Source organism: Podarcis raffonei, chromosome 13 (genome assembly GCF_027172205.1).
Source record: "Podarcis raffonei isolate rPodRaf1 chromosome 13, rPodRaf1.pri, whole genome shotgun sequence".
Taxonomy (NCBI): Eukaryota; Metazoa; Chordata; class Lepidosauria; order Squamata; family Lacertidae; genus Podarcis; species Podarcis raffonei.
In genome coordinates, this window is record NC_070614.1 from 55,285,845 (window position 1) to 55,293,181 (window position 7,337).

Here is a 7,337-nt window from a genome sequence, read left to right on the forward strand (position 1 = left end):
TAAAGCTCTGTATAGGGAAGTTTTAAGATGTTTGATGGTTTTTATATATGTTGGAAGGGGCCCAGAGTGGCTGGGGGAACCCAGTTAGATGGGAGGACTACACTGATGATGACGATGACGATGATGGAATAGGACAGGGGTAGGCAACCAAAAAAGCAGAGACATCACCTTGCAGACAAAGGTCTGTACAGTTCAAGCTCTGGTTTTCCCAGTAGTGATGTATGGAAGTGAGAGCTGGACCATCAAGAAGGCTGATCTCCGAAGAATGGATGCTTTTGAATTCTGGTGCTGGAGGAGACTCTTGAGAGTCCCATGGACTGCAAGAAGATCAAACCTCTCCATTCTGAAGGAAATCAGCCCTGAGTGCTCACTGGAAGGACAGATCCCAAAGCTGAGGCTCCAAGACTTTGGCCACCTCATGAGAAGAGAAGACTCCCTGGAGAAGACCCTGATGTTGGGAAAGATGGAGGGCACAAGGAGAAGGGGACGACAGAGGACGAGATGATTGGATAGTGTTCTTGAAGCTACCAGCATGAGTTTGACCAAACTGCGGGAGGCAGTGGAAGACAGAAGTGCCTGGCATGCTCTGGTCCAGGGGGTCACGAAGAGGCGGACACGACTAAACGACTAAACAACAACAAAGGCAACGTAAGGCATGGGGTTGGATAAATTGTCCAGTAGCACCTTAGAGACCAACTAAGTTTGTTCTTGGTATAAGCTTTCGTGTGCATGCACACTTCTTCAGATATACAGGTGCTTTGGACCTAATTGTTAATTTCAAGCATATTCAACTGGGCCTATTGTGAAAGCCCCCGGCTTTGCTGATGATGAGCTGCAAGGTTTGGATGCTGAGATTTCACCTGTAATGGATCCCATCTTTGAAAGCTCATCTCTAGGTGCATGACGGCTTATTTGGCGATCACTCATAGTCAAGTGACTACGGTTTTAATAGTGAGTCCATAAGTGACTGTGGAGGCCAATTCTGGATCCACACGTCCTTCCACAGTGGGGACAGAGGTTTCCTGGCGGGAGTTGATCCCGGTGTGGATTTGCCAAGCGTACCTTCCTCTTAACACGTTTTCCTTTGCGCCCTGAGTTTGAGTGTCTTCAAAGCCCAGGACACCTTTGGTAAAGGATGTTCTCCAACTGGAGCGCTCACAGGCCAGTGTTTCCCAGTTGTTGGTGTTTATACTACATTTTTTAAGATTTGCCTTGAGAGAATCTTTGAACGTCTTATGTAGACCACCAACATTACGCTTTCCATTTTTAAGTTTGGAATAGAGTAGTTGCTATGGAAGACGATCATCAGGCATCCGCACAACATGACCAGTCCAACGAAGTTGGTGTTGAAGAATAGTTGCTTCAACACTGGTGATCTTTGCTTCTTCCAGGACACTGGAATTAGTTCTCCTGGACACTGTGGTGCAACAGACACCCCCCCAGCCAGGCGCTTAGCAACAGCTGACATGGTGACGGAGGAGGCGCCCCCCCTTGCAACGGTTGCCATGGCAGCGGCTGAGGGAGCCTAGCAACGAGGCTGACGCACGGGGCGGCGCCTGGCAACGGTTGACGTGGCGATGGAGGCCGGTGATGTGATGACTGATGGCGGAAGACAGCAAGGTCGCTGCGACCTCCCCGGCCCCTGCAGAAGGGACCTTGCGGGGCTTGGCCAACCCCCCCTGCCCCCTCCCCGTGATCTTGCCTTGCACTCCCCCCAGCCCCCACCCCTTTCCCCCTAGCGCCGCTTTCAGACTGACTAACGTGCAATATTAGATTCTTGTAAATGGAGATATATTTATAAATCTATGGTGTGCAAAATGTGTGGGGAGCTTTCTTGCGCTGCGCGTGGCGGCCTGTCTGCCGGATCCCTCGGGGGTCAGAGTTGTCGGGGATCCCAGAACACACACAACACCCCCCCCAAATACACACCTGCCTGCATTTCCTCTGGTTTGTGGGAAACTGGTTACCTGCTCTCTCTGTGTGAGATGGGGTGGCTGCTATTCTGCCTTGCAGGTGGGCTTAGCTGCACTTAGATGTACTTTAAGCTGCTCATAGCAGCTGGGAAAACCCAGCCAGATGCACAGGGTATAAATAATAAAATTATTGTTATTGGTATTATTAGCCAGCAGGTCACTCCTGGTGGGAGACCCTCCTCTAACCACCTGCCCCTACTAAATGCCTTTGCTTGGCTGTTCTGCCCCATTAGAAATAATGATTAGCAGGTTCTTTAGGAGGGAATTCTCACTCGCTCTCTCACATACGTTCATAGAATCATAGAACTGGAGAGTCGGAAGGGACCTCAGGGGTCATCTAGTCCAACCCCCTACAATGCAGGAATCTTTCGCCCAAAGTGGGGCTCGAACCCCCAAAATACAATATCCTAAAAATAGAAGCTCTATATCTATGCATGACAAAAAGTGTATTATTATTGTTGCTTATTAAATTTGCATCATGCTCTTCTTGGGGTGGTTCCCAAGGCAGAAAACAGGATAAGAACACAAAACAAGTAATAAAAACAAGAGCAACAGAAACCAATGACCCCCTTGCTCCCACAAACACATTTTAAAAGGATATAGGATGTTAAGGTATAATTTCACTGCAACATCATACATTTTTTAAAAAACAGAAGCAGTACCAAACCTCCAGCTATTAGCGATTAATTTAACCCAAACTCTCGCTCCTCTTTCCCTCCCTTTACCCCTGTAATAAAAGCCTGGCCTGAAACAGCGGCAGCTCAGGACTTGCATTTCGCAGAAGTTTCTCTCTAAAACATGGGTAGGCAAGCTGAGGCCGGGGGGGCGGATGCGGCCCAATCACCTTCTAAATCTGGCCCACGGACGGTCCGGGAATCAGTGTGTTTTTACACGAGTAGAATGTGTCCTTTTATTTAAAATGCACCTCTGGGTAATTTGTGGGGCATAGGAATGTGTTCATATTCTTTTTTCAAAATATAGTCCAGCCACCCACATGATCTGAGGGACGGTGGACTGGCCCCCTGCTGAAAAAGGTTGCTGACCCCTGGCCTAAAGCATCCAGACTTCAGGCGTGTCTGTGTTTGTGTGTGTGTGTCTCTCTGTGTGTGTGATTCCTCTCCCACAGAACCGTCTCAGCCATTCTTAAGATTTATACCCTCCGGGTTCCTCCCGCATCCCCCCAGAGGGCTGTTCCTTGATCTCCACCCTCTGGGAAACAAACCAGGCACCAAAGTGCTGAGTTCTCTGAAATCCTCCTCACCTTAACAGAGATCAGGGGAACAGTTGGTGGGGAGGTCAGCCCTTCTTTCCCATGGATGTCTGGGAATCTACTGGGGAGTGAGATGCCGGCAGAATAGCTGCCCTCTCCTCTGATGTCCTGGGCGACCCACTCCTGTTGCACCTGGAGATTCAACCTGAGCTCCGTCCCACCTGTGTAAGAAAGGAAGGCTGTGCAACAGAGACCTGGGCGCCTTTCCATCTGGTTTAGCCCAGAGCCTGCCAGGGGAGGAAACCGCAGTTGAGCAGCAGAGGAGGGCATTGGGTTTCCACACAGGGAGGGAGTGCCAGGATCGATCCCTGGCAGAACCCCCAGACAAAATCAGGGCTGGGTGGGAAGTGGCTAGAGCAACAACACCACAAACGGGCTTATAAGTATAAAACCAAATTTACTAGAATAGAGATAGACTTGTAACCATTCAAGCAACAAACATACTATGGTGCCATGTGCAAAACAAGCTTGGAGATAATGTAAACATGGAGTGGATAAATGCAGAACGGTATCTTAACAAGATAAAAAGGTAAAAGGACCCCTGACCATTAGGACCAGTCGCGAACAACTCTGGGGTTGCGGCGCTCATCTCACTTTATTGGCCGAGGGAGCCGATGTACAGCTTCCGGGTCATGTGGCCAGCATGACTAAGCCGCTTCTGGCAAACCAGAGCAGCGCATGGAAGCGCTGTTTACCTTCCCGGCAGAGTGGTACCTATTTATCTACTTGCACTTTGACATGCTTTTGAACTGCTAGGTTGGCAGGAGCAGGGACCAAGCAACGGGAGCTCACCCCGTCATGGGGATTCGAACCGCCAACCTTCTGATCAGCAAGTCCCAGGCTCTGTGGTTTAACCCACAGCGCCACCCACGTCCCTTTCTTAACAAGATACACGTGCAATAAACGTTATACAGACTAGATGAATGAATCGTTCAACAAGTAGCGTAAGTCCAATCACAGAACGGCAACCCCGTGCCGCCACAATGGCAAGGGTAGCACACTGGAGAAAATGAAAAAGTTTTTAAAACAAGATTGAACTGGATGAGATGTTCTTCAATAGGTCTTGAGTTGGAAACACAAAGCAATTGGGCATTATTATTACTGTCTCCACATCTGATGCTTTGTGTATATACTGGGAAGTGGATAGAGACACAGAACTGAAGATTTGGAAGGGACACCCAGGGGTCATCTAGCACAACCCCCTCCGAGGGAGGGATCTCACGTAAGGAAAGACATTTCTCTGGGCTGGATTCAGGGGAGCCTCTGCTGGCAGCCGGCCAGTCAGGGCAGGCAAGGCTTCCCTGGGCATCCCAGCTGGTCTGGCCCAGCATCAAAAGCGCTGCCCTGCCTTTCTAGTAAGATGGGTTAGAGTGCCTCTGAGCATGTGGCAGAAAGATTTTTCAGCAAGTGGGCCTTCCTGGAAGGGTACAGGCCTGGCACCTCCCGGTTTTTTTTAAACAAAGCCCATAGCCTCCCCGCAAATGGGACCGATGGGAGCTGGTCTCCAACTACAGAGTCCAGAACTGGACACATGACTTATGGTCAAATAAGGTGTCAATTGTTATAAGAATTTGTAGGTGATATATATATATATATATATATATATATATATATATATATATATAATGTTCATAAATGTACTAAGCAAACACATATATAAATGTAATAACCCACATGTCCAAAACCCACCGGAAAAGTCCTAAAGCCATTTTGACTTTTTTGATCACCTCAAATATTTCCCTACGAGGTCGAAGGAAACCTCCCCATTGTCTCTGTCCTCACAAATCCTGCCTTAAGGGCACATTTAAGGCGTGAATAGGGTGAGCCTGTGACCTGGCTCAGGAACTAAGTATTTGTCATTACAAAAGACTGGCCATGCTCCCCAGATAATCCAGTCAAGTGACCATTAACACATAACCTTCCAGACAGAAGGTAAACAACGCACTCAGATTTCTGTTGTAGACCACATTTTCTGTGATGTATGTATGATGTTTCTGGGGGTGGTCTTGGACTCCAGGGCGGGCAATTTAAAATGTCTATATAAGGGGGGGCACACCTTGGTTTGGGGTCCTCCTTCTCTCTCCTGCGTGTGAGGGGAGCACCCTGTTGCAACAGATCAATAAATATCAGGCTTACTAGCTGCTTTGCTTCTCAATATTCTCTGGTTGGCCTCTGTTATTTTCTCCGACTGATGGAGAACCTGCAAAGGACTTGTTAAGGAAAAATCTGGGTGCGAGGCTGCTCAGTCCCCCAGCTGGCCGGGCAGAGCCCGCGGGTCCCTGCGGAATAAAGGAAGGAGTCCAGCCAACCGGAGCAAATAGCTGTAGACCAAAGTTTATTGCGCAATAGGTTCAAAGAGCAAATTTTGAACCCCGAGGATGGGGTGACAAAGACTTTTTAAACTTTCCCACCACATCCCAGAATACAGTTCGTACAGCATCATTGCTACATCACTGCCACGTCACAAAAGGGGAGGGGTTAACCTTGGCAAACATGTCCAGACAAGTCCTTGGTACAAGATTAGCATAAGCAGACATGGGAGGGCAAGACTCAGGTATAAGATTAGCATAGGCAAGTATGTCTTAAGTACCCACCACCCAAAAGTACAATAGAAGTTCCTTTGCATGTCTGGAGCCTGAGGCGGGTCAGGTGATGAGATTTGGCTTCCCTTGGCTAACCATGAGCCCAGCAATTGTCACCTTTGAGAACTTCCTGGAGTCCTTTTGCAAGGGGAAAATAGCTTTGGAATGGAGGAAACTGGGAAAGGAGATGATTTTATATTATTTTTAAAGCTAGGTGACTTCCCTGAGCTGTCAAGTTGGAAGGATATATTCAGGCATAATATTTGTAATATTTAACTTGAAAGATGTGCCCCCCCCGTAATTTCCGTAACAGACTCTATATGGGCTCTTACCCCATAAGGGAAAAGGAGCAGTTTTTTTACTTATATCACCAGTTTGGGGCACCTGCATTTAAGATGGGTATTGACAAGCTGGAAGGTGTGCAGAGGTAGGCGACCAAGATCATACTCCCCCAACGCTTCTCAGGTGAAAATAGGGACATGCCATTACAATCTCCTCTAACGTTTCTCCGGTGAAAATAGGGGTGTCCTATACCATGTCCCCCCAAAAATTTCTCCAGTGAAAATAGACACATCCAAAAGCAGCACCTTCCAAGATCAACTCAGAAAACAGAACGGCTTCTGTAATTCCGGGACTCTCCCTGGAAAATCGCGACACATTGAGGGTCTGCGAGATGATAAACAGTCTGGAAACGAGGCCTGATGAGGAACAGTTGAGGCAGTGGCGGTGTTTAGCCTGGATGAGATGAGAACGAGAGGAGATATGATAGCTGTCAGGGCCTGGCTGGACGAAGAGGAGGAGGAAGGCTCAGAGTTCAGGGATTGGTGGTGGGGCACTGTTGCAGGAATTTATGTGTAGATTGGGGGGGGTTGCCCCTCCAGCAGATTTCATGCACCTGCAGCCCACTACCAAAATCAGCACCATCGCTTTTGTGACTTGTGACTTGTCCCCACAAAACACTTCATCACAGTTTCTTCCTATCTATTCAAAGGGCCTTTGCTGCACGATACCAAATGTTGGAATTCACTGATCAATGTATCTCTGTACTGGCTCACTGGGAAAACTTCAGAAATTCATCTAGACATGTGAGCTCAGCTCCTCAGCAGCCCCTCTGCCTGAGGGATAATCCCTGGCCTCCTGATACCTGAGTGCCGGACAGGTAGCCATTCCAGAATAACAAACCCAGATGAAGACAAAAGGGTGGGACGAACTTGGCTGGGAAACAGGGAAATGTAAAGATCTCTTTTGTTCCACTTGATGGGTGTTTGGTGGAGGGTAACATGGGGCAGGGTCCAGGATGCTCAGATTATGGCCACCAGACCTCCCCTTTCATGATGTAACCATGATGTATTAGTGATGTAGTTTTTTGAGGGGTGTAACACAGGGATTAGCAGCTAATAAAAGTTTGGGGCTCTTTTGTTTGGGGCTTCCACCTTGTTCCACCTGGCGGCAGGTGGGAGTCCTGTCGAGACAGTCTTCAATAAAGACTGGCTGCTGTTTTGCTCTGGTCTT